General features: G+C 38.2%; 1 long non-coding RNA gene across 1 annotated transcript; it reads right to left on the bottom strand.

Annotated features, from left to right (window-relative positions):
• Positions 1 to 15,374: 15,374 nt before the first annotated feature.
• Positions 15,375 to 21,894, bottom strand: LOC120408646. Its single transcript, XR_005600846.1, has 3 exons — positions 21,802 to 21,894; positions 20,442 to 20,628; positions 15,375 to 15,418 (listed from the first exon to the last, which is right to left on the bottom strand). It is a non-coding gene; the product is annotated as an uncharacterized LOC120408646 (long non-coding RNA).
• Between the last annotated feature and the right edge of the window lie 5,036 nt (positions 21,895 to 26,930).

Raw genomic sequence — 26,930 nt, 5'->3', positions numbered from 1 at the left:
AACAGCCAAATCATTTTAACTGAAACTATCAGAAAAAATCAACCTGTGGGAGACACTCTGTATAGGAAATTTCAGCTTGAACAACTAAAGTTTGGCAAAGTTATAAGCAATGGAAGACAGGGTCTTACAATGGAAAGTGTTAGGCAACCTTAATTCTAGGTATGTAATCAGTACATCTATTGTTCAAATACTATGGTGAATTTTCATTTAATTTGCATATTAACAAAATGCTTCTTTTTCTGTTTAGTTTACATGACAGAAAAAAGTGGAGGACTAGCTAAATTAGAAAATTAAATTTTCTAATTTAAAGAAACTGCTTCTACATAAAGATGAAGAAGATTGATAAGATTGAGGATGCTCTTAGCACCATCAGCTAAAGCAAAAAAAACCAGTAGTTTCTTTCTAAGTCCCATTTTGTTTTCAGGGAAATGTACAAAAATATAGTTATGAGATACAGACTTTCAGTGGTTTCCATTAAAAAGCCAACATTTGCATTTAATGTAAATTATCACACAGTGAATTTCTTTTCTAAGCATAAGGAAAAAAACATGAAAACCCAGATACACCTGTGTGGTAACTTGACAGATGTTGACTTTTCAATAGTGACAATTATACCTTTCATCTTTCAGTACTGTACTATGGAAACAAAACACCAGCATAAGAGCCTCTGTCAGACACTGACCCATGAAATGAGGGACATCCATTTTCCCCCACCATTGTCCCATGCACAGATACATGCGCATGCATCCCTCTCCTCACTATTTTTCTATTGTCCCCAAATGCCTCACCCAATGCAGGAAAGTTGGAACAACTAGTCTGTTCCATGTAGAAATATTGTTCATGTCAAAAGACTTTAGTTAAAAAACAAACAAACATGGGTTTCCAAATGGTACTTTTTTTTTTAAATGATGGGGATGATAAGTGTTGTCTTTGAGGCAACCAAGACAAGTTTGCATGTTATTCCACATTGGCCCACTGGTTCAGCAATTAGATATGAAATCTCACACTAGCCCATGGGAAGAAAAAGTAATGCCATTATTTCTCAGTGATATAGAAATTAATTATCTTAGAAGAAAGTACCAAGTATAGTGTCTATTTTAAATACAGGTAAATCAAGGAAGAGGTGAGAATTTGGCAATTCTGGACAGAATCAATGTAATTTTAATTTTTGTATGTGGCGACTTAGGTCATAGCTGCACAAGACACAAATTTACAACACTGTATTCATGCTCCTTTATCTTGTCCCTGAATCACAGCATTCAAACCAAGATCTGGAGATGCTACAGTTGAGTTACACACTCACAAGGAAAATGCTAAACATGGAATTAAACTATCTAGGAGTTTAATGCATATTCGCCAGCTGTCTCATAATAAATGCCCCAAGTACTCTACAGCATGTTAGACTTAAACATTACAACTAAGTAAGCTGCCTTCTGAGGAACGACAGTGCTAAATTCTGTGGCAGCTTCAAATAAATTAAAAAATTAATAGTGCCTTGTCTAATTGCATAATGGAGGTTGTCAGGGATGAAACTTGGGGGTTTGATAGCTGGGTGGGAGAAAATAGGGACGTTTAATAAATCAAAAAATGAAGGAGAATTTGGGATTCAGAACCTAGGTGACTGATGTGTTTAGCATCCACGTGGAGATACACCACTATCTTCCTGACCTTTGTGGGAATAAATAGAAACAACCTAACATTTTCCAACCCTGTACTCTTACTTTCTCACCTCAGAAACCAGTCACCAAATTGTCCCAAATACCTGTCACAGTACCATACCACCATTGGTACCTATATACATTATTGCCACACTGTAAATATATTAATGTAGGCATTAAATCCAACAAAAGTGACTAAGCACATTAGCCGAATACTTTTGCTAAAATAATTAGGAGTGAAATTGTTAATGCTGACATTTAAATATTCATTGTTAAGCTTCAGAGTTAACAACCTACTCATGAGTGGGAGTTCACAACCCACAGGATAGCTGTAGATAGAAAAATGCACCCTTCTCTTTACTTTGGTTCTCTTTACCACCATAAACCCCTGAAACTTAGCTTTAAAAAATGTAAGCTTTGATGCAGCACTATTCTTGGCTGGTATGGTTTAGTGACGTGAATACTGAGAGCTTGTGCTTTCTATTGTCATTTGAATTTCAATCTGTCAACGAAGGAAAATGTGCATACAGAAATTAAGACATAATAACCAGATTTCCGTTACAGTCAGAGATTATGATTTTTCATCGCAAAAAACTATCAGAACAGTTATGCAGAGAAAATTAAACCAAGAGAATAAACTAGCTATTCACCTTGGTGATTGGAAATGATACCTTTGCTATTGCTTGTTCCACAATATCAAGTGAATATTTTAATTTGTAGCAGACCAATTTTGGTCAATATTTGCATTTTTTGTTGTTGTTATGTTACTGGTATTGATGGTTCATTTGCTTCTACGCATTTGCTGCTTTATTCCTATTTCATCTGTAACTTTCATTCTGAAGAAGTGAGGTTTTTTACACACGAAAGCTTATGTCCAAATAAATCTGTTAGTCTTTAAGGTGCCACCGGACTCTTTGTTGTTTTTATTCCTATTTCAGTTGCTTTTGGGGATTTAGTCAATTGAATTGTTGATGTTTAATGTTACATATAGTTAAAGTAAGGGTTAAGTCAAGGTCACTGGTAACTAATTTAAATAAACAGCCTCTGGACATTGCCTGAATGAAGCTGAAAGATATTATGGCATCCTTAGTCTTACTGAGGGATGCAATGCACTGTAGCTCTAAGTTTCCTTTGGGTTCTATTTTGTGCAATACTGTTGAGTGGATGACTAAATATCTGAATCTATTTTCTTTTCATCCTGAATTAAGGTCAAATCCAGAGGCTCAGAGTGGAACGACCCCATTCCATGATGTGGGAGGGCTGAGTTGCGATTGGGCTACTCAGAATGACTCCTCAGCACTTTTTTCACCATAGGATTTAGGTCTGCAGTGTCTCACTCCACAGAACTACATTAGGTGGCATGCGAGTATGCTGAGAGCATGGTTAATGAGCTAACTGTGCTGGTCCACTATCCACAATTCCCATGTGTGTCTATGAAGGCACAGAGGGACATCCACATTACTACAAGCCAGAAAAGTGAAATAAAAGTTGTGGACTGTCCACCATATGCCACAAACAGAGCCTCTGTCTTGCAAGGAGGTGGGTGGATTCCATGTCCCTATCGGTTCTATTTAAGATGCAGAACTAGCAAAATCTTTGTCAGAAAAATAAAGTGGAAGACTGTTGTAAAGGTTTGTGTGTCAACAGTTTGTTATGCCATTAACTTTTTATCAGCTATTTTGCAATAGCTAATAAAACATTTCTTATTTTTCTGTAAAAGACTTATCTAAGAAGAAACTAATTTAATTTCTTATCCTGTATTTAGCCAAAACTGCACTAATAACGGTAGAGAACATCCCTTTGGCTATTTTGGAAAAAAAAGTCCAGTCAACAAGAGCTCAGAACATTTTTACAGGGCTGTCAGATAAATCTCTCTACGGAAGTTGCCGTGCTCACAAAAATCCAATAGAGCACAGCTTGGTAGCATACACCACACAGAGTCTTTCTGAGGATTAAACCAAAGTCTAGTTAAAATGTAAAGTTAGTTTTAGAAAATATGCAAAAAGTGATTATTTAAAAAATATTACAGGATCAAGAAGAATCAAATTATATTGGTCAACAAGTAGAGATTAGTTTTTAAAAATAAGTATCTTATGATGCTTATACATGAACAGAGGATCATGAGTAAGAGGAAGGGAATTTGAACTATTCATGTTCAAAATAAATCAGTATTTTCATGAGTGGAGTTGTATATATTTTATGTTAATGCTCATAAGTGTGCATTTTAATATGAAAGATTCAGCTAATACACAGTTCTTATGGATTACATTTTCAACCATGGACAAATGGTGAGCCTTAAAACTGTGCTCATTCATTATACCTGCATAAAACTGAATTTGTGTGTTCAATATTCAGTCATCGTATGTACAAATGGGTCATAAGCCAATACCATTCACATGCACAAATGCAGGTACCTAGGCATTTTTGCAGTCATACCTGTTGTATCACATTACATATTTTGATTGCATATATATAAGATGATATACCATTCATATATAATTAATAATATTTACTTGTAAGCAAATGGGATTCTAAGACTAGGTACTTGTATCTGAGTGTCATATTGCAAGTGGTACATACTACAGCACAGTACATTGGCAGAGAATCTGACAGTACACAGTGCAAAAGTACATATTGTTCACAGTGTCACATCAATTATTTTAAAGAACAAATTTTTTGTTTTAAGTTATCTGTGACAGTTGTATCAGTTTGGAGGGTGATACTTCAAATAGAAGCACTGTGTTAAAAAAAGAACAGATTATCAACCAACCACCATATGTGCAGGATTCATGAGCCTCTATTCTAAATATTATGGTTTGCCGACCATGTAACTGAAATTTTACATGACTTTTCTTAAAATATTAATTGATTTCATCCAATGAGCATTTTTGGGGTAGGAAATTGGGTTAAATGCATAGATTTTAATTTACTGAAAACTGGTTAAAATAGCAAGTGTGTGAGTAATCATTTCTGTATACTTTTAGGGCCATATATTGTACTAGCGTTGAACCATGTTTGTCTAATTCACTGGTCATTGTGCGTTACACATTCCTTTCTGTGACTCATCTATAGAGGATGCAATTCTCTTAGACTCTTCAATTCAAACGGTAGCATATCATGGCCTTGGCTCTGGAGGACCACAGTTGAGTTCCTCATGCGTTGACCAAGATGGCAGCTTCAAACTGGCAACTCCCATTGACATCTTTGACCGGAGAATGTGGCCTTAGAAATGCAACTTACACCTTTCTCCCAAAAACAGAAAGGAGAGGTCACTCTGAATTGTACATACAAGCATAGGCGCCGACTCCATGGGTGCTCCAGGGCAGCCAAGCTCCCCTCACCCCAAGCCCCAACTCCTCCTCCTCTGAGCGTGCCATGTCCCCGCTCCTCCACCTACCTCCCAGTGTTTCTCACCTGGCCACCGCCAAACAGCTGTTTGACAGCATTTGCATGCTCCAGGGGGTGGGGTGGGAGGGGTGAGGAGTGGGAACGTGGCATACTCAGGGGCGAAGGCAGGGAAGAGGTGGGTCTGGGTGGGGATATTGGGAAGGAGTTGGAATAGGGGTGGGGGGGCAGAGTCAGGGTGGGGACTTTGAGGAAGGGGTTGGAATAAGGACAGGGGCAGGGTCTCATGGAAGGGGTGGAGTGTGGACGGGGGCCCGGGAAGAGGGGGTGTCGAGCACCCACAGGAAGAAGGGGAAGTCGGCGTCTATGCATACAAGACCACAGTAAGTGAAGAAAAACTTACGCTCTGATTCTGTAACTAAATCTTCGTGGTAAGACTCTGTACTTAGAGTGTCCCCGTTGATTGAGGCCTTACTTTTCTCTATTTTAACTATGCAAAACAGCTGTTCAAAATAGGGGACAAATTTGTCCCCCAGAATGTCATGAAAACTTTTCTTGTCTTTTGACCAGCTTAACCAGGCAAGCAGAAAAAAGAATCAGTTAAATTAGCATTTCTAAACTTCTGAGCCTCAGCTGAGGAAAATGACACTTATTGTTCCTTCCCATGCAATCCCATTAAGTGTTGTTAAAAACCTACAGATTTTAGTTTATACGTCTTCCACGTTCATCCCTTTCTACATACTTAGGTAGAGTTTCATAATATGACCTTTTCTCTCCTTTCTCATATGCTTTCATGAGATGTGAAATAGCTAACTGCTGATATTTAAAGTATTATCATTGGCATCTGACTGAGCACTCTTTGAAATGAATGGTGAAGTTCCGAACTTAGACCTATGGTTTCAGGCTCCTTTCAAAATCAGGTAGATGTCCCTACATTGGTTACACTCTGTATTTTCAATGTAGTCTTCTAAACCTTAAAAGCTAGAGCCTTTCTTTTTACAAAATTTTACAACCTAAAATATTAAAGAACAATTGAGCAAATTTTCCATGTTATCCAACTAGTCCTTTGGGCCTCCCCATTTGAGCGCATCCCACACTTTGGGAAATGCTGATTTAAATAATGATATTTATATTTACAGAAAAACAATCGTCTAAAATCAAGATAGATTTGGTACATCACCTATATGTAAGAACGCAAGAACATAAGAATAGTCATACTGGGTCAGACCAATGGTCCATGTAACCCAGGGTCCTGTCTTTCAACAGTGGCCATGCCAGATGCTTCAGAGGGAATGAACAGAACAGGGAAATCCATCCCCTTTTGTCCATTTCCACCTTCTGGCAATCAAAGGTTTAGGGACATCCAGAGCGTGGGGCCATGGGGCTGCATCCCTGACCATCTATATATGTGGAACATTTCATGAGCACAGACGTCACTACAGTTAACATAGCTCCAATGAAAACAATAGTTCTACACCAATTTACACCCCAATTTTATATTTTCCTTGATAAAAGACTTATGTATAGAGAACAGCACTGAGTTCTGGAAGTTTTGCAGACTCTAATTTTGAAATCTACTTCTGTACATTGAGACAGGAAGAGGAAGAAGGCTGCGCCCGCAGCTTTTTGCTTATGAGAACATCCTTTTAGTGATCTTTGTCTGCAACCCATGGGAGGCTGGTTTCACTTGTGCTCTTGAAACACAGATCAAGCACTATTGCCAACACACATTCTTTTCCTTTCAACAATTTCACAGGTTCAGATTCAGGATAAGAGCTATGTCTTCTGGCAGAATTACAGGAATAGCATCTTCCTTCCTTTCAAATTCTGTTTGCAATTTTTAAACCAAAAGGTCTAGGGACCTGAGATATGGCAAAAACTGTTATAAATGTATGTCATTAACATCAGCTTCCTAAGTAACCAATTATAGGAAGAGAGTACAGGGGAAGGAGGTGTAAGGAAAGAGGAAAGAAAGGAGAAAATTACTGACAAACTTGGCAATTTATTTTAATGGATGGAAGTTAAACCATATCTACCTTGACAATCTTTTGCTAGCTAACATAATTGTGCACAACTTGATATTATTCCAGTTGTCTCTGAATCATATAAAGCAAAGAACCCCATTGTGGGTTAGCTGACACGGGAGTGTTTAATCAGCCATACTTTAACTTTTTGAGATATGGGTCCAAGATTTGTCTAAGGTGCCAAGGTAAAGGGAGACTATATAATATGGTGACTTGTACAAATTATTGTGAGCATTTGACTCCTCAGTTCTACATGTGTAGGACTAGATTCTGTGCTGTGCCTTCTAAAATGCACACTGCAGAAAGTGGGGTTAGGTGTGGCAAAGGTGGCTTCATGCCACCATTGCACCCTACCATATTCTGGGTGCTATAGGGGCTGAAACAGTGCTCAGAATAAACTAGAGCAGCCCTACTAAATTATGATAGGCTCTCCTGGACTTAATGCTCAACACATTGGAAATACTCTCTCTCCACTTTCCACCCTTCATCACAGGAAGTCCCCTACAATGAGGCTTCAAGGGGGCAGGTAAGGCCACTTATGTTGGTCCTACACTTCTGCATTGGGGAAATTTATTCTCCCCTGGCGACTCTTGTACAGAACAGTGTATAGGGTCTGGAATAGCCCTTTGCTGTATGTAATCATGAACCATATGCTGTATGTGAATGTAGCTTTGTAGGTATTGAACTGAGTCCTAGTGGAGTTAGTCTAACACAAAATCCCATCTCTATTTGATACGATTGGCAGTCACTGTTTAGGAAAGGAAGATGTCAAATAGTAATGTTGTTGCAAGTAAGGACTGTGGTGCATTGGCAAAATAATGCTTGTCTAGCATATACCCAGCTCTATCCAAATTCAGCCACTCTCTCTAAAGCACTAAACATTATAAAATATGTGTGTTTTTTATTTACACAAGAAATAAGTTCTAGTGAATTGGAACTTCCTGCTTCTGGTGAGATAAGAGACTGCTGCTATTCCTGCTGCAGTTGGGTCAATATATTTCCTGTTTTCACAGATCATCCAAAGATTTTCTGTGTCACTCTCTACATGTTTTCTAAGTAAGTTGGCAAAAGGATATTGTAAGCAAAGTGAAAAGCACAGTACAATGTACTATATAGTGCCATCTGCTGAAAAGTGAAGAGCTCCCACATAGGAACAGAAATGTGTGCATTTTCCATTAATTTAAAAAAAACCTCAAAATGGTATTATTACTGAATAGGCCCTATTCGTCCTGCATACCCTGTTTAGAACCATTATCTCATCCAGTGGTGTGAACTTGAATGAGATAAAAAAGCACAGGTCATTGTATGTGTATGTGATCACAGAAGAAAGCTTTTGAAATGAATGTGTATGGAACATGTTTGTAACACCAAGATTCCCACTTCTTAAATGATATTGCACCTCCCCCCAAAGGTGATTCAGAGTTTTAGGCCCAGATATTGTGTACACACTATGAGTGCCTATGGAATTTATAGGTGCAGTTACCATTATTCACCAGGCCATTTGGTAGCATAATGACAAGTGCTTCTGTAACTCACCTGGAGTAATATTAATATTCACCTTTCTGGCAATGGCAGTAATCTTGTAGGTGCTATCACCTGCTTTTGTGATCTCCTTGAGGTGGATGTTCAGTTTTCTGTCATTCTTAGTCATTTTTGAGTTATTTGGTGAATGAGGTCATTGCCTTTATGAAAAGGCATTGAGAGTCCTTAATGTTGGTAGTTCCAGGTGTATATTAGTATACATCTGTGTGGAAACACTTATTCTGGCATAAGAGAGGCATTTTTTGGTTTAGCTTATTTTGATTCGGAACAATTTTAAGCTATTCCCCTCGCTCCTCCCCCAAGCCACTATTTATTATACTGTAATAAGAATGACAGTTATGCTGGTTTATATATTACTATTACTGTGTTTTCTTTGCCTTTGCCAGGTCCCATCAATCTGGGTTGTGCCTTTTGGTATTCATCTCCAAGTATTCATATCAAAGCACTCTTCCAAGCTGACACTAACCTTCTTCCTGTCCTCCAGCATCTTGAACCACATTTTTCTAGCTCTTCCCTGTGGTCTTTGCCTTATAACTACTTTTTTGTGTACTCTCTGACTAACGTATCCCACATCTCATTGTCTCATATGACCAGGCCATCTCGGTCAATATTCCCTCAGCTTTACCATGTTGGGAGCTACTCGACTCATATCATTTCACTGTGTAGCCTAGCAGCTCTCATCTTACCTAGCATCTCATTACAGTACTATGAAGTAGCTGTTCTTCAGTCTTCCTTACTAGCCACCATTCCAATCCATACATCATGGCTGGCCTAACCAGGATCTCAATAAACTAAAGAGCAAAGTGTATGTCATAGTCTTATCTTAGAAAATTTCTCTCAACTCCCTCCGTTTAAACCAAGCACTCTTTCTATGGCTCCAACAGCCTCATCCACATTCCCATCATGGCTCAATGCTGAACCGAAGTATTTAAATTGTTGCACAGACGCTATACCATCTAGTTTTACTGGCTTCATGTTGTTCCTCTCAACGAAGCATCACATGTTTTCTATCTTTTGTCGGAAAATTTGTAAGCCATTTTCTTTTAATGTAGCCCTTCATGGTTCTAGTCCCTTTCCAGTCTGTATTTATCTTCAAGGTATAGCAAGTATAACTATATTGGTATAATTGGTAATACTTTCTCTTATAGACATGCTCTAATACTCTGAAGTGCACCTTTGCTCAAGTCCAGCTTATTCTGCAACAGGCCACAGGAAGACCCTCATCATTTTATCATATAAGACCATAGAAAAACTTTAGTGTTTATCGCTGGTGAGGGGTAACTAATTCTGACAATGTATTTCTTAATGAGTCATGGAAATAATATTTAACAAAAAGTAGCTCAAGGATTACAGCCAAAGTTTTGAGATGAGTATCATCCAGACGTCAGGTAAATACAGGAGTTTGCTTTTCTGGGAATTGTGTGTTTGCACTCCTTTTGCTAATATCAGCCTTGAACCAATCCCTATATCTTGCTGTTCTCCATTTGTCTCTTTGACTCTTTCTTCTTCTGATGTTTTATATCCTTTTATTTGTGTTTCATTGTGAAATTATTATTTTAATTTATTGGCAGCCAAAATAATGTTTCTGTATCAAGTTAAGTAGTTGCAGCTGATGAACGAGGGAGATGACCAAAGTCCAGGCCCAAACTAAGGCCATGGCCAAAATGCGGCTCTTATCAAAGGAGAATGCCTTGGGAAAAAAATGGCACAAAAGACAAGTGAGTGAAAAGATACAACACCAAAAGAGAGGTAACCACGTATAACTTCCTGAATTGTGATACAAACTTCTTCAATCTTGCTTTCTTTAACATAAACATAACACCATAAGAATGGCTATATTGGGTCTGACTGTCTTCTGACAGTGACTGGTGCCAGATGCTTCAGAAGGAATGAGAAGAACCGGACAATTTATCAAGTGATTCATCCCCTGTCCCATCTTCTGGCAGTTAGAGGTTTAGGGACACCCAGAGCATGGGGTTGTGTGCCTGACCATCTTGGCTAATAGACATTGATGGACCTATCCTCCATGAATTTATAGAATTCTTTTTTGAACCCAGTTATACTTTTGGCCTTCACAACGTCCATGGCTATGAATTCCACCGGTTGACTATGTGTTATGTGAAGAAGTACTTCCTGCTGTCTGTTAATTTCATTGGGTGACCCTGGTTCTTGTGTTATGTGAAGGAGTAAATAACACTTCCTTATTCACTTTCTCCACATCACTCATGATTTTATAGACCTCTATCATACTCCCCCTTAGTTATCTCTTTTCCAAGCTGAACAGTGCCTGTCTTTTTAATCTCTCCTCATATGGAAGCTGTTCCCTGTCCCTAATCATTGACTGTTGCACATCTCCGTACTTTTCCAATTCTTATGTACCTTTTTTGAGATGTAGTGACCAGAAATGAATGAAGTATTCAAGATATAGGCATACCAATGATTTATATAATGGCATTATGATATTTTTCGGTCTTATTATCTATCCTTTTCTATTGGTTCCTAAGATTGTTTTCTTTTTTGACTGCTGCTGCACATTGAGCAAATGTTTTCAGTGAACTATCCACAATGATTCCAAGATCTCATTCTTGAATGGTAACAATTAATTTAGATCCCATTATTTTGTATCTATAGTTGAAATTATATTTTCCAATGTACATTACTTTATATTTATCAACATTGAATTTTATCTGCCAGTTTATTGCCCAGTCACCCAGTTTTGTCAGATCCCTTTGTAATGCTTCACATTGGACTTAACTATCTCTGGGCTTGGCTACACTTACAAATTTGCAGCGCTGCAGCAGGGTGTGAAAACACACCCTCTGCAGCGCTGCAAATTGCGGCGCTACAAAGCGCCAGTGTAGTCAAAGCCCCAGCGCTGGGAGCTGTGCTCCCAGCGCTGTCCGTTATTCCCCACAGGGAGGTGGAGTACGGACAGCGCTGGGAGAGTTTTCTCCCAGCGCTGGCGCTTTGACTACACTTAGCGCTTCAAAGCGCTGCCGCGGCAGCGCTTTGAAGTTTAAGTGTAGCCATAGCCTTGAGTAATTTTCTATTGTCTGCAAACTTGGCCTCACTCTTTACCCCCTTTTCCAGATCATTTATAAGTATGTTGAACAGCACCATTCCAATATAAATCCTTGGGGAACCCTGCTGTTTACATCTCTTCACTGTGAAAACTGATAATTTATTCCCACTTTGTGTTTCCTATCTTTTAACCAGTTACTGATCCAGGAGAGGACCTTCCCTCTTAAACAAAGTAAGCTGTCATGGGATAAGAACCTTTGGTCAGGCCCTTATCAAACACTTTCAGAAAAAGTCCAAGTACACTATATCCAATGGATCACCCTTGTCCACATGTTTGTTGACCCCCTCAAATAAATTTAATAGATTGATGAGGCATGATTTTCCTTTATAAAAACTGTGTTGACTCTTCCTATAAGTATCTACAAGGGGAACAAATATTTAATAATGGGCTCTTCAATCTATCAGAGAAAGATATAACAGGATCCAATGGCTGCAAGTTGAAGCTAGACAAATTCAGACTGGAAATAAGGTGTAAATTTTTAACAGTGAGAGTAATTAATCAGTGGAACAATTTTCCAAGGGTCGTGGTGGATTCTCCATCACCGCCAATTTTTAAATCAAGATTAGATGTTTTTTTCTGAAAGATCTGCTCTAGGATTTGTTTTGGGGAAGTTCTTTGGCCTGTGTTTTACAGAAGGTCAGACTAGATGATCATAACAGTTCCTTCTGGCTTTGAAATCTCTGAACAGCCAATCAGACTGAAATATAACAACAGGACAGTATGTGATATTTTGATGTTTCCTCTTCTAACCAAAAACCAGGAAGAAAAAGTGCAATCAAAATAAGAAAAACAATGGGGGGAAATGTTATTTAAAATGTTTGAACTTTGAAAAAGTAACTGTTCAGATTTGGGGCCTGTTCTTACTTTAGCTAAACCAATTCACCAATTGTTCATATACTAATATTAATTATTACTATTATTAATCCTTTTTATTATTAATTAAAAGTATACTTAAGTGTGTGTTACTTTATGGGTGAAATTCTGATTTCTGGAAAATTCCCATGGACTCCAATAAGACCAGGATTTCACCCCTTATGTTTGATAGTCCAAAAGCTAAACTCTAATGCCCTATAGTACCATGTGAATAAATATTTAGCTGGATATAGATTGATAATGATGACACATCATAAAAGGTTACAGATGCTTTAATAGATCCTTGGATTCAAAATCTTAGTTACAGTACATATTTTGATATAAATGATGCCTTTCTTAATTATATTTCTCTTAATACTGTTGTCTATTTGTCTCATTTTTAAGAGTATGTTGAAAGTTTATTTATTTTTCCATATAGTTTAAGTGTTGTGTGACCTTCCACCTTTCACTTTTGTATTTCATTTCACATCTTTAAATCTTCTGAGCACTGATTCACACATCTAAATCTCCTACAAAAATAGGCTTAAAATGCATTGTTCCTATCAGAAGGGAAACTTTACTTTTATAAAGTGTGAACAGCTGTGCAAAATACTGACTTAATGTTAGCATTAACATCAAGAACAAAAGTAGAGGTTTTTTTCTGTTAAGTCCCAACATTTTTTTTTAAGTTGAACCTTCCAAAGTCTGACAAGCAAACAAAGGGAGAAGAAAAGAAAGGAAGAAATTATATCTTTATGTAACAGAAAAAGAGTCAAATTTCTTTCATATTTCATTATGGATTATGTCTTGCATTTTCCAGAGAGTATTATTTTTCTAAATGTATGCACTGTGTGTTAAATTAATTATCTTTTTATTATTGTTGTTTTGCTTTCCTCAGTTTGTTCATCAATACATGGAAAAGTTAACAAAAGAGGGCAAAAAGGATTCTGAACGTGTCTTTCTAAAAAAGAGTCACAGTTAACACTGAGGGAACACGTGAGTTTTTTGTAGGTGGATTTTAGCTTAAACTGTTTATAGTCTGAGACACATTCTTATGAAACAAATATAAAGAGCACCTTAATCTGTTATTGGACAAAAGGATGCTGGAGGGCAAGCCTGAGCCACCTTCTGTGGGTCTCAAAGGAAAATTAGGTGTTGAATTATCCCACTCCAAATATTTATTTTATTAATGTTTGTTTTCTATGTTGGTATTCAAATTTCTAATTATTCCTCCTTTATATCCTCTGTTCATGTACATTTTTCAGTATTCCCTTCTCAAAATAAACACATGACTGGAGGACCAAAGGAAATCTCCTCACAAAACATTGCAAGAAATGTTATGTACATTGGAAGCAAATTCTAATAAGTGCAGAAGATATATCACTAGGGCAACAACAGTGTGGTTAACCCAATTTACGAGGACAACACATAACACATAGAACCCCTTTGTATTACCACCATTAATTACATGGTAGCCACATTGAGAAAATTACCCAGGTGCAACTAACCAGTTCACATGAAGGAGCCAGAAACTGGAAAAAATATTCCCTCTTTTCTTTACATTTTCTTTGCCCTACCCAAACAGCCTTCCCTCTAAAAATTGCCCTACTCCACAAGTAGGAGATTTAAGTAGGAGATTCAAATCCTATTGAATCAAGTAGGAGATTCAAATTCAGAATTCGAATCTCCTACTTGTGTCTCCTGTTTATTTTCCTTTTCTGACTGTAAATATACTGATACACTTCAAAAGCCTTTCAGGTGGTAAGAGAGGCATTAATGTTGCTTTATGTGGGCAAGCAATGGATAAGAAAACTAAACGGCTGTAGGAGCTCTAAGACATCAGTGATGTTGCAAGGTCACATGCAGTGGAATATAAATACAGCTAAACAATTTGGTGCAAATGCAAGCCAAGGGCAAGCCCAAGAAGCAGTGAAAGGCAATAGGTTTCCCTGCCCTCCTGCAAAACAACATGCCTGAAGGAGAAACATCTCCTTGAAAAGAACTGGATGTATCTAAAGGAATAATCGATGGAGTTTAGCATTCCTTTTATAGTTTCTGCAGGCTTGTGATGTGTTCAATAAAATAAACGTAATTGATATTTCTGGTTGACTTTGTGTGTAAGACCAGAGGCTTTCACAGAAAATGGGTGAAGATGAAGTTTTAGAAAGTTTTTATATCGTGACCTGAATGAAAACTATGTATTATGGATAAATGCTTATTTTCCACCATGCAAAGTATTTAACACTTAAGGTAAACATGGAAAAAAGGTGTATTTAAAATTGTCTGCTGTGACATTATCCAGGGTACAATCTGGACTGATGAGTAGCTGTGTCTCCTTGATTTTCCTACCTGATTTACCCTGCTTCACTGTGAGAATAACCACTCCTGGTCTGTTCACACAGCCTCCAGCATGTAAATCACTCCCAGATATACTATATGAGTGCTAACGCCAGCCACTCATGAATTACACTGCAGGGCAACACCAGCAAACTGCCAGTCCCAGACTTTCCCCCTGAAATGTGCATCTTCTATTGCCCACAACCCACCAGGACAATACAAGCTCATATAAAGTCTATCATTTATTTATAGAAAATGATATGCACAAATCTTGTTATCCCAAACAAAGTTTCCCAAGCACTTCAATCCAAACAGACTGGTTTAGATAAAGCCATAAAACACAATTATTAACTACAGAAAGTTTAGCTGACTACAAGTAATGAGGCATATAAGTCAGAACTGGTTACAAAGAACTAAAAGCTAAAACACAACTAGCACCTAACTTAACAAGCTAAGTGAATACAAAGCAAAGGTCTCTCTCACCACATGTTCCAGCAGTCTTACTGGCGGAACCTCTTTCAGTCAGGATCTCCTCCCCGTCCAGTGCTGATTCCTTTGTTGTTTGGGTGTTGATGATGCTGTGCATGAGTAGAGAACCAGGGAGAGATGATTTGGGGCATCTCCCCTCTCCTCTTACAGACCTTTCTCTAGCACAAGTATCATCTCTAGCTGATGTTCAGGAGGCATGTATTTTACTAGGACAATAATGATCAGCAAATCATGAGTTTTCAAATGATACCTTACACAGTATGCTTTGTACAAAATTTAACTTAGTCTTGCAAAAGGAGTGAACGTAGGGGTACAGATTGTCACACCTACATACAGTGGTGAGCTGGAGCGGGTTCCCACCAGTTCCCAAGAACCGGTTGCTAAAATTAGACCACCGTGGAGAACCGGTTGTTAAAGGGCCAAGGGGTAGGCAAAGAACTCCGGTCCACGGGCCGGACCATCTTGTTGCTCCCAGGATTCCCAGCTGGGGAGGCTGAGGTTCCCTGGCCCCTCCCCCATTTCCCCCCCAGCTGAAGTGTGGCCAGCTGCCACCAGCTGGGCACTCAGCTGAGCTCCTGAGTCATCCTGCTGCTTTGAGCTGCAGGCAAGGTAAGGGGGGGAGGAGACTGCAAGCTCCAGGGCCACTTGGGGGGGCAATTTTCCCCAGGCCCTGCAGGGGACCCCGGTCCCATGAGTATGTCTCCCCCCGCCCCGGCCCCTCCGCCACTTCCCCCCCCCCCCAAATCAGAACTTTTTATAGGGAACTGATTGTTAAGATTTTGGCAGCTCATCACTGCCTACATACCATAATGCCCTGATTTCTCTTCTGTGCAAAAGCATTGCATTCTGAGACATACGGGTGTCTGCATGGCCCTGGGGTTACTAGTGGGATACATAGCCCTTCCTCTAGTACAGTAACTTAAAATCCAGCAATGCCAATAGTGAGACAAATATCATTACTATCAGGGACATCTCTGGAGAGGTGTAGGGCCCGGGACATAGGTTCTGAGTTTCTAATCTGCTGGGGGGGTGCTCCCTCGCCATCTCCACCCAGGCCCTGCCCCCACTTCATGCCTTCCCCCAAAGCCTGATTCTCATTCGGTCCTGGTGTAAAAGTAAGATAATGTGATCAAACTCTCAGGTATTCATCTCCACTTGCTGGCCAGAATAAGTACAATTTAAGCATCTGGACTGGAGTAGATGATCACAGTGATAGTGGAGGGACCTCTTGGACGTTTCATCACATTCTCTTTCAAAGGAAAGTTAACTGACTATTTAGCCAGTTAATCTGATTGGATTTATATGCTTTATAATGTGATATAAAATTGCACTTTGAGGTAAACTCTGACTGCATGATCATAGATAGGATCATAGCAACGTGACATGGGAAAAAGACCTTGACATTCGGTTTACCTCACTTCCAGTCAGGTTTGCTTTAAGGATTGAACCCAGAGTTATTTGTTAGTTCTCCTTTCAGATCTAGTTCTAAATGTTGCAAATGATGGGTCATCAGTTACTTCCTTTGGAAAACTATTCCACGGTCCAGTGGGTCTTGTGATGCTGGATGGGCCATACATGGTTTATACTTCCCAAGGAAAGAATTCTAGGTAGAGTATGTGCCCTCCTAGCTTGAAAACACCCAGCACAATCACATACCTAATTGCCCGCTCCCTCCAAGAACCCCAAAAAAAGGGGTGGGGGGGGGAAGGCTAGCTGCTTCTGTTTGTAATACATTGCACTCCAGCTGATCTCAGGTAGGTGGGTTGGCATTGCCCTGTGTTTCAAAAACAAACCAGAGATCTTATACAGTTGTACATTTTACAAGATGCTGCCTGCATTCCATCCAAGATCAGAACTGAGTCTTTAGTTCACAATCTTCACTTGAGGTAATTCATGAGACGTCTATATATAAACACTATACATATGTATGTGCGTGCACACACACACACACACACACACTTACACACAATGTCTTTAAAATTATTTTTGGACAAAGCCCATTGTACTTTTTGATCATTTTCAGAGTATCTTTTCTTATGTACAGATTATATCAGGAGGAGCTCAGGACATATTACACAGTTCCTTTACACAGCCTGTTCCCCTCTGAATCTTTATCAGTGGAAAAGCTGCAGGCAACAAAAACAAGATAGTCTCTGACTGTTTGATTTTTACTTGATAGGAAGCTTAGACCATATCCAGAAAAATAAATTTTCTCAAACCTAGATGGCACAAATTTTCCCTGGGAAGATGATGTATACTAATTTTTGAAGTGGATAATAAATATTCTCTGTTACTAATGCATTCCATTTTATTAGCTAGATCAATATTGCTGTAATTTCCCGCCATTAGCATCTCATTGCTGTATAGTTCATAAAAATATTTACATTAACACTGATCAAAATTGCAACAGTATGTATTAAAATATGAATGACATATAATCAGAATTTTCTTTCTCTACTGCCTCCAGTTATTTGTGACCCCAGATATGAAGTTCAAGTTTACACTTAATAGCACAATTATGTAAATCTGTAATTCTAACACTGAATTACAGCTGGTAATGATCAATAATTATATTTATGTATGATGTGAACTTAATACTGCCACCATAGATTAATGTAAACAACAAAATTATTTCTGCAGTCAAGAGCTAACAAATCATCATAAACAAAGAGAACTAAAACAATCTCTTCAGAGCTTAATTCCTTCAGCATAGTAAAGAGATTTTTTATTCCCAATGAATGTAAAAAGCACTGATTAAAGAAAACATATCTCTACAAAAAATTTACAATGGCTGAATCTCTTACTACACTTTTTAAAAAAAAAAATCTTTGAAACAGAGTTTGACAGAAAGAAAAATTTCTCTGAAAAAATCTGGATAATAATTGTGTTAGAGGAGTTCTGGGGAAAAATAACCCCTGAGGAAAAAGCAGATTAATAAAATAAAATAAAACAGAGTGTGGGGTAATCAAACACATCCAATATTTCATAACTTCTAAGCTCTCTGCCTTTAAAAGTTCACTCACCTTAATATTGCTGTCTATTGAAAAACACAACAGGGAACTGTACAGTGAAGACAGTAATCCTTGAAGTAACTCTGTTGACTTTCATGGCATTACACCAAGGATGAATTTGACACCGTACACCCATACAAAGAACTGTTCTTTCAAAACTGCAACACTGAAATTCAGAAACTGTCCTCCTTTCAAAGAGAAACAGCTCTATGTTTTTCCATTAGATCCTTAAAATATATAGCTAATTCATACCTGAATCTGCATGAGTGTGCTACAGGAAGTGTGAAGGAATCCCTTTTCCTGAACCAATCCTGTGCAAGAAGACACCATAATGAGGCTTTACACATCCCAAAGCACTCAGAGGACTTGCTAATGTTTAGCACCTCAGAGATGTGTTGGAGTGGGATGGCAACCATGACCTTGGCTCCTCTGCATACTAGCTAGCACTGTCACTTAAATGTTGGGATGAGTGCATGTTACCTCTTTCCTCAGGTGTATCAAGTGCACTTGGAAGCATCTCTCTAGACGTGTTGGTTGGTGCATCTACTCCCCACTTTCAGTCTCAGTTCAGAACTTTGGAGTCATAGAAGAGCCCATTAAAAAAGGATGTCAGTGACTAATTATGAGTTTTCATATTGATAAGCCCAGAAAGCAAAAACTGAGGAAGAATGGTCTCACTAAATGTAGAACCATTATTAGGAACTTCTAATCTGGATTGAGTTCAAGGGCTTAATTTTCAAAAATGGGGCACCATAGTGATATAGAGAATGTATATATAGAGTTGTACTTGGAGACCCACATGGGGGCATGCAATTACCATGCCTATTTTGAGCATGGACAAGCATGTTCTGAGTGTGCAAACTGGGCTCCATTTTTTTTAAAATTTATCCCAGTTTCTCTTACACCAAAGGCCTGATCCAAAACCGACAGGTGACTTCACTGACTTCAGTGGGGTTTGGAGTGGGCCTTAAATCATGTTCCCTAACAGTTCCTTCCTTTGAATACCTTCTTTTTATTTATTTATTTATTTTATTATTTTTGTCACAGCTGGGTTCCTGTAAAAAGCATAGGACTCAGCTGAATTTGGCTGAAAAGCTTTGCTTACTGGCCTGAAATAAATAAGACCATTAGTACAGTAGAAGGCATGTTCCACAAAGCTCAAAGGGAACATCAGTTGAATGGAGAGTGAATGCCTGTTGTTTGATAATAGATTTTGTTGATTTTTTAGAAAACACATAGGAAAGAAGGAGAGAGCATGTTATTATGCTAATTCTGTCAAATAATTTCAGTGGTAACTAATTACAAATAAAATAAATGAAATAATGTATTTGTCTGGTAATGGCCGTCTAATTGGCACTTGAATAACTGAAGAAAGCTGCCAAGTTTACTATTGGTTTTTTTGGTTTGTAGTCAGACAGTACCATATAGTGAGTGGATGGTTGGCACACAAGTTTTGATTTCATTTTTTAATCAGTTAATTTCTGCAAGATGCTGCAGAGATTACAAGATTAAGAACTGAGCTTGCTAAGGTTTTTAAATCTCTGGACTAGTGGGGAGAATTCAGAGGCTGTAAAAGTGTTTAGACAACATAGGTATGCAATCTGGAAAAATTTCAACGTCACATTTTTAAAAAGGTAACATTCTTCTTTTTACTTTCCCTCCTTCTTCTTTGTAATGTTTCCTTTTAAATTAGTTTTTGGTTGCGGATAGCTCTTGGTAAATAGCTGTAAACCGTTTGAAGAAAATTAGCCCTAAAACTAATCAAATTGTGAACCATGATGAACAAAAACAAAACTAAATTAGATCCTGAACCCAGAGAAACAAATTCTAAAACCTAAATCAAGTCTTAAAACATTTACCTAAAAATACTGAAAATAATTGAAACCTAACACAGAGCCTTCAGGATAAACTTAAAGCAGACCCTAATCTTATAAGAAGAAAGGCAACCTATAGAAACAATGAAAGAAAAGACAGAATGAAGTTTTGAGTGGAAGTCTCTACAATGCTTTATTAACCTGCATTAGTGTACTAATTCCTAATATAACCGATGCAGCTGTAATAGCATCTCTCTAACATTGTTGTGTGTTTAAGGTGCAATTACCTGTTCCCAGCTGCATAACCACAGAAAGCCCTACGTTTCCATTACGCCAGGCTCCCAGAAGTAAGGTCCATGCAAAGCAGCTCTGTAATTCCCTTGCACACCATATATGGGAGCTCCACAGCAAATCTCTATAGAAATACAGCACCCTTCCACAGGAGTGGGAAAGGAAGACCAGTGGGTCCACAAACTGTGTGAATCAAAAAAGCATAGGAGTGTTGAGACACAGGCCAGGTCTGCTACACCATCATATCAGATAGCAGCAACCATGGTACAGCTTTGATTTATGTGGTTTAAAATTAGTAGTTTAAAAATCAGGAATAAAACTAAACTGAATTCTTTAAGGTTCAAGCCTCCAGGGAGGGTACAGATCATTTCATTTAGTGAAGGACTGTGAATGACACAGTGGGAGATAAAATTAAAGACTTTGTTTAATTTACTATTTTATATTAAATAAACAAGCATTACAATATAACCATACACTGCATTTTTCTTACATTCTAAGACAAAATGATGCATCCAGGGGTGATTGGTCCTTGGATGAGAAGAAAGGGTACAATACTTTCTCTAGCAGTAACTGGTGGAAGGGCATACCTAATCTAAAATTAGCCTTCTACCCTTTTTATAATTATAACAACACCCCCTTAATTAATTAGCATTAAACCTGCCTTTTAAAGTATCTAAATTTCCTCTACATACTTAACATACCTTCTACCTGCTCATTGGGTAGTTAACATTAAGTATCTTCTTAATTAAGGTAAAAGTAAATGTCATACCAATACCAATATACATAGCGTTCTCCAAAATATTCACATTACATCCAAAACTCTTGTTAAAACCTGTTAGAAACAAATATTTTTACAACATAACCTGGGGTTATGTCCTAACTTGCCTCTGAATTGTCTCACTTCACTTTATTCGTATATTACCAGGCCTCACTTGACTATCGTCAAGCCTTCTTTTAGGAAACAGAATTTTGGACCTACTTAAATGTTAACACATTTCTATATAATGTAAGCAAACATCACTTCTATAGGATACAATTATTACAACAGGATGGAACTGGAGATCCATATATTAGACATATAAATGAATGATGGCCTGATTTTTGGACAGACTGTTCCACCTGAAGTTCCAGCAATGATTTCTCATTCATTTAGTGAATGCAGAGTCAAAGGATAAATCACAGAAGCTGCATGTGATGGGAGATACTGCATTAGAGTTTATAACAATGACCATTGAAATTGAATTTGAAAGAAATAATCTGGATGCAGTTTTACAGAAATGTAAAAAAAAAAATGGATTTTGTAGATTGGGCAAGTGCCCTTTTTGATGAGGAAACTTTCAGGTGCATCACACTTACCATTTCCTTTGGCAGCTAGTGTTTCCTTTGCTTGCTATTTGCTAGTTCTATTACACCAGAAGAGTCCCAGAAGAACATAGCAGAGAAAGAATAGTTGGTGCTACTACCTATATCCATGATGTCCTAATCTAGGATAAAAGCAAAGGAAAAAAAACATGTTATATTAAGAAAAGTTCTGACTGTGCCAAGCAAATAAGGTTTTAATGGTAGCAGTGTAAAATACCATACAGTCAAACTAAAGTTAAAATATTTGAGAATATATACTACTGAAGAATTAATGCTAAAGCAGAGACTATCATGAAAATATCATGACCATATAATAAACAGGAACTATAGAGATTCCTGAGAGGTTGCCTATTTTCCCAAATACCTGCCATCTATGCCCCCAAGAACTACACTACTTAGCCATTGCCAAAAGTCTGATTGCCAACATGATATGTTCCTCACTGAAATGACAGAAAGGCTAGAGTAATCATTTAGCTTTTAGTTTGCATTATTTGATTAAAAACAACAACATTCAAACAAACTGCCTCCAAGAGTATAGTATGTGCTGCTTTATTACAGGATGCTGATCCAATTGCTTTCTGTTTTCAGAGTAACAATTCAAACAGAAAAAAAACGCTATATCAAATTAGGAGGAGCTATGGTAGGAGTGTGTGGGAGGGGTGGACATCAGGGAATATTTCTTCCAACACAAACATGATAAAGATTTGTAGTGTATCAGCTTAATTCATACCTGTAGGTACCACATTAATGAAAGGCACCATTAATGTTCATCACGTTAACTCTCCAAATATTAAAGATTCTCAAATTGCTCATTGTTACACAACCATCTCTGGCCAACATAACCCTGTTCTAAACTCCACCAGCTGCTAATATTCCTCAAGGGGCTGTCCCCCATCTAGGGATGGCTGAAGCACAAAACTTTGTCCACATCCCCACCAGTCTCCCTAGGGCTGCTTGGGACTCCCCCACGCTGGAAGAATCCCTGTTTGGTGAGAAAGAGGCAGTTTGCGTTCTCTTGATGCATCCTAAGTGTCACAAAGGGAGCAGAATGGACTAGATATTCTGGCCTCTATTATATATGGTATTTGAGTATGAAAGGTGTCACCAATAACTGAAGTATATCATTTATGATAATATAATAATTGACCATTAAACTTCAGAGACATTTCCTAGAAAATATTGGGAGGAACCTCTAAAATACAAAGATTGGGGTTGAGATTACAGAGGTACCATTTTAATCTAAACCACATGCTGAATAGTACAGTCATTGTGGTAGATGCACTATCTAGGGCACATTTACCAGAAGCAGAGATTAATGTGGCTCATGATATAGAATACAAGTGCATATGCTTACTGAAAATTTTCCAACCTCTTCTGATAAACTACTGAAACAGATACGAGAAACTTGTGAAGATGCAGAACTACAAGTATTGAAAAGGATGATACTTGAGGGCTAGCCAGAGGCAAAAGAGAGAATTCACAATCCTGAGTTCATTATTATTGGTCTGATTTTGATGATTTAATGGTTGTGGAGGATGTGACTCTACGAAACATGTCACATTCATGAAGGGCATCAGGGTATGGAATTATTTAAAAGGAGAGCTAGAGAAACCTTTAGCTGCTCTGGTATGAAAACACATATTACCAGTATGGTTTTGAAACTATCATTATGTCAAATGTATTGATCACTGTAGCCTAAGAACAATCCTCACAACAGACAGACAATAATTGGCAAAATGTGTGACCTCCTAATATAATCCCGAGACATGGAATTCCTGATCAGGTGCTTCATGATCATGGCTAACAATATTCCTAGTTTCTAAGGCTAGAAGGAACCATTGTGATCATCTAGTCTGACCTCCTGTGTAACACAGGTCATAGACCTTCCCCAAAATAATTCCTAGAGCAGATCTTTGAGAAAAAGATCCAGTATTGATTTAAAAATTGTCTGTGATGGAGAATCTAGCATAAAATTCAAAGCACTGGAATTTTGATTATATTACAAATAGTTAAAAATATGCCAGGTCAAATGGAATACCAGAATGAACTGTTCAAAGTTTTGGTACCCAAGGAAACAAGGAGGACAAATCACTATTTGTATTTGGCAACACCTGTGTATAGAAATACATTGTGAGGCCAGTCTGGAATCTCTCAAGAAATTGCTAGTGGGTAAATATCTGAAAAAGAAGATTGCCAGTTAAAGGAAATGTACTTAACTCAAGCAACAATGGATTTATTAAGATAATGACAGCTCATAAAAATGAAGCAGAAAATATATTATGACAAGACAGCAAAGCTGCTCTTTCCTTTTGAATGCTCATGAGCAGGTAAAAGCATGACAAAGAGGCAAATAGGAAATTTGCTCAAGTCCTAGTCAAAGAAAATGCTTCCAGAGCTAACATAGTACAGCTATCTAATGGCCATGAGTTCAGAAGGAATCAGAAATACATCCTGAAGCCTCTACATAATTAGTACAACCAAAATATCACTGCTTTGATGGACTACATCGACAAGAAAGAGAGAGAGCTGATGTGAATGGTAACAAAACAGATCAAGTACTTAGTAGCTATAACTGGTCCTGAGTGGAAGGTGCAAGGATAATTTTTATCTTCAGCCTCTCACACTTCCACATAACGACCAGCCATAATCTCCATTAAGAGTGTTGGCACAACTCCCAGCTGGCTCTGCCAAAAGACTGCAGGGAGATGTGGAGTGAAAATGGGGCCATCGTATGCTGCACTCTTTCAAAGAGTGGCAGATTTGCTGCCCCCTATTGAGCACATACAAGGAGCCCTTGGAGGAATTATGGCTGAGTCAGGGGCTTTGGCTTTATCCTGGTCCCTGTGAACTCTTCAAGAATGCAGGTCATGGTTTAAAGCCATAATCTAGCCCACAGTTATTAATGATGTTAGCTGGTAGAAGGAGATTGCTGCCCAAACTGGCTTAGTATAATTTTCCCATTTCAGTATTGTTACAATATACAATGTACAAAATGTTAATGATTAGAGACATAAATATGTGTGTCTGTTACAGGAAGTTTTTGGTATGGTAGTAAAATAGTAATATGATTCCAGATCTTACTTTAGTTCTAGTAGAGCTTTTAGACTGAGCTACAAGGGGGAAGATGTCTACTTCACTTGTTACAGAACTCTGAAAACATAGAAGGACACAACTTGGTTGCCTTCCAAATATTACTCCAGAAGAGTTTGTCTCCTTAAAACACACACTGAGAACATATTGAGTATGATTTCTCCCTTAGCCCAATGCCATCTTTCTTATCTGAAGGGCAGAGCTTCCTGCAGGTTATTCTGGTGGTTGCTGTTCTCAGAGACTTGTGATGACCAGGCACGTCTGCCAGGAAATGGACTACAACTTCATTAAATCCTCCACAACGTAGTTTTAGTATTATACTAATTTACTAGCTTTTAAAAGGAAATATCTTACAAGCTGCTGAAACTGCTTCTTCCAAGCTTCTCTCTTTGAAGTGAGAAGTTTCAAAAAAGAGTGGCATAGAGATGAGACATTCCCTTCATATTTCCCACAAAATGAATGGAAGTTGAAGGTCTGACTCCTACAGCTCTCCTTGAAATTTTGCCGTGTGCACCACCTTATTTACAGCCACACTGGTAGCTGACATTTACACCTGCATTTCAGAGGAGTACATGGGATTTTGACATATAACTTCTATTAATTTTGTGAAGGGGGCAGGGGCAGGAAAGGTACCTAAAACCCTGGATTTCAGTGAGCAGCTGTAGCATCTAAAAGCTAGTGGTCATAACTTGCAGATGATTCAGTAAGCAATATCGGTCTCAATTTGTGCAGATTCACAGCCACATAGTCAATTAAACTGAACCTGGTTAGCCATGACAGTAGCCCGCCACTCGCTGGAACCTTCCCCTCAGTGCCCGCTATTCATATTCAGTTGTGGCAGGCATATCCCCTGTAGTAGTCATGGCTCCAGAGGAATCACTAGAACTTGAAACTCCAGTCAGTCAGTTCACTTGCACTGACTTTTTTCATTGGCCAGTTTCAAAATGCCTTATCTCGTGTTCACTGAGAGATTCCTGTGCAAGACGGACCATGAGACAGGGGGACTCATGAGTTAGCTACAGCAGCTAGGATTAGAAGATACTAGAGATAAAAGCAACAAGACAATCTGGGCCTATGCTGAACCAACTGAAAGAACCTTTCCTTTTATGGAGTTCGGAGACACTTCAAAGCAGAGGAGATCAAAACTCACTAGGAAACATTTAGTGTGCAGCAACAGGGTCCACACAGACAGTGTGCAGTGTGCAGCTTTCTAAAGCATTGCTCAAGATTTCCTTATAACAGTTTTAACTCCAGTCTTGCCAGACCAACTATGAAATACTACAACTGGCACCTATTATTGTTGGTAATATAGCATCTACTAGCTAAATGCTAAAATGACAACCTTATTATCACTACCAAATTATTTGTAATGATTATGTATGAAATAGCAAATGTTATCCATTAGATTATTTAAAAAAAAGTAAATCTTAGTTCATCTTTTCCAAAACACACACCTACTGTCCAATGCATTTCAAATCTATATCTGAAATTTCTACTGCAGCTCTAATACCATCATTTTAAGGCTGTCAGACACACAAACAATAACTGGAACGGAGGAAATCAGCTGGAAAATTATATATTTTTCAGCATTGTGCTGAAAACTGATAACAAAAAGTATATATTTATTGCTTTAAAAAACAAGTGATGATTATTTTGTTTTGCTTTCTTCTGTTTCCTAGACACAATATCCAATCTTGCCATTCCCCATCACTTTAGAATTATGTTATGTATATTATCATGGTGTTTTTGTGGAGGGGATTGTCAGTATTTGTGTCTCAGTAAACTCAGACTTTCAGGGGTTTGTAAATTAGCTAAAAACTTTTCACTCTGTTCTGAAACTTGGAAAACAAGGACTCGTCCAAAAAGCAACAGCTTTTATTTACATTAAGCAGAATTCAGATTGGTCATTGTTGAGCACCATTGTTATTTTTTACCTCATACAAGTTTTCCTGGGCTAAATTGTGACTTGGTCTACATATCTCCATAGAGGAGTGAGGGTGGGAGTAAGAACTCCGTTTTGCACAGACTCCTTG

This window comes from Mauremys reevesii, linkage group 6, assembly GCF_016161935.1.
Source record: "Mauremys reevesii isolate NIE-2019 linkage group 6, ASM1616193v1, whole genome shotgun sequence".
NCBI classification, from domain to species: Eukaryota; Metazoa; Chordata; order Testudines; family Geoemydidae; genus Mauremys; species Mauremys reevesii.
Note: the sequence above shows the minus strand (reverse complement) of the source record. Positions and strands in the feature narration are given on the sequence as shown.